The 2,142-nt window shown below is 38.4% G+C and overlaps 1 pseudogene; it reads right to left on the reverse strand.

Annotated features, from left to right (window-relative positions):
• Nucleotides 1–339: 339 nt before the first annotated feature.
• LOC100603027 lies at nucleotides 340–1,405 on the reverse strand (annotated as a pseudogene).
• Nucleotides 1,406–2,142: the final 737 nt, after the last annotated feature.

The following is a 2,142-nucleotide window of genomic DNA, read 5'->3' on the forward strand; positions in this document are numbered from 1 at the left end:
ATGAGATCTGGTGGGTTTATCAGGGGTTTCTGCTTATGCTTCTTCCTCATTTTTCTCTTGGCACTGCCGTGTAAGAAGTGCCTTTTGCCTCCCACCATGATTCTGAGGCTTCTCCAGCCATGTGGAACTGTAAGTCCAATTAAACCCCTTTTTCTTCCCAGTCTTAGCTATGCCTTTATCAGCAGCTTGAAAACAGACTAATACAACTTTTAAAACACTACTATAGTTGACTATTAAAACAAAAACAATAGCAAGCAGTAAGCGTATTATGATTACAGTCCTCCACTCATTCACTGCTGCACATAAAATGCCAACTGTGAGTGTTATTCACTGGCCCCATTAAGAGGTTTGACACTGAACACCACCTCTAGGATGATGTTTATAATCCTCATATGCTTCTCCATTGTCATGGTATCATCTTTTCTCATTTGGATCAAAGTCCACCAGTTCTATCTGATCCATTTCATCAGTCTCTTCTACTTTCTTCCTCTAAGGTAGGAGTTTTTTCAGCAAAGAGAGTTCATCAGCTGAGAGAAAGCCATTCTCAGGAAAAGTTTACCTTCGATTAGATAATTTGGCAACTCTTCATACGGGCTACGTAAATTGGCATTCCTTCATTTAGCACACCCAAGATATCTCCATGCTGACAATCTGACCTGGATGAGAGCTGATGACTATAGTTCAGTCATTAAGAGTGGAAGCTACAAAATGTTTCAACCAGCTGTATATCCATACACATGAAAAGTTCTCCTCCTCATTGAATAAAAACAGTGTGCTCCTTCTGATCTAACACAATAATATCTCCTAGCTCCAATTCTGGTTCTTTGGTCTGCTTCACCATGGAATGTTACCTTCTGGCCATCTTTCACGCCTTTGTCAATACGGACTTGTATAATCTTCTTTTTCTCTGTCTTCCTTCCATTGCAGCTTTTATATCTATCTTCAGGACTGATTTGTTCTCCATGGCCCTAGCACTCTATCCCCACAGATTAAATTTGCTAAACCATTCCAAGTTCTATCTAATGAATTCTTATTTGTATTCCAGTAACTATGCAATTGGGACAGCCCTCTACTGTTCCTTTCTTACCACTTCTACCTTCACATTTGTCACAAATCACATTTTTTTTTGTTTTATTTGCAGAGCCAATTTTCTTGCCACACCTTTATGTAAATCTTCTAAGGTTATTGACAGCTGACACACATTTTTACCTTTCCTTTCCCTCTGCATACTTCCTCCTTCTCCTCCAAAAATCATGTCAAAGATGTCCATAGGAGAGCCAGAAGCGCTACCTGCTCCACCCTCTTTAATTACCTGGCTTTCCTCCTTTGACATACAATTTGCTTTTCTTTGCATCAGAGAGAACTTGATAAGCTGGAGAAATCTGCCTAAATTTATCTCCTTCATTCAGGTTCTTATCAGAGTGGTACTTCAATGCCAGTTTCCTATAAACCTTTTTCTTATAATATTGTTGAGCGGCATTGGGTTTTACCCTCAAAGCATCATAGAAACTGGGTTCTTTCACCAATTTTTACTGGCAGTGAATGGGCTGAGGTTGATGTGGAGGGTGTGCAAAGGAACGCACCTAGTAGTTGTGCTCAGATGCGGCAGCCACCACTCCACCTCTTGCCAAGCGTTCTGGAAAGTTCCCTCAAAATATTTTAAATGTTGTCACATTTTTTGATCCATCTATCTAGCATGTATTGAGTATTATTACTTATACGTTTATACTTAGATTGACACATAAATAAGCACAATCCGTCATTTCAAGAAATGTACATTTTAATGGAAAAAACCACATAACTATAAAATAACTGTAAAAACATAGATCCTTCCCTTTTTGTACATAACATAAAATCCAAACTTCTTGGCATGGCATGAAAGGACCTAGTGAAATTCTAGAAGTTATTAAACAGATGTTTTGGGAGCATTTGGAAGAGAAAGCAATGATCGTTAGGAGCCAGCATGGGCTCACAAAGAATGACTTCTTTTTTGATAGAGTTGCTAGACCGGCAAATTAGGTGAATTTTATAGACAAACTTTGTTGATTTCAACAAGCCATGTTTGTCCTTGGTAAAGCTCTTTCATTGATATCCTTAAAAGAAAATGGGAAATGTTAATTGGAAGGCAAAATATTAGAATAT

The sequence above is a fragment of the Nomascus leucogenys genome, chromosome 5 (genome assembly GCF_006542625.1).
Source record: "Nomascus leucogenys isolate Asia chromosome 5, Asia_NLE_v1, whole genome shotgun sequence".
Lineage (NCBI taxonomy): Eukaryota > Metazoa > Chordata > Mammalia > Primates > Hylobatidae > Nomascus > Nomascus leucogenys.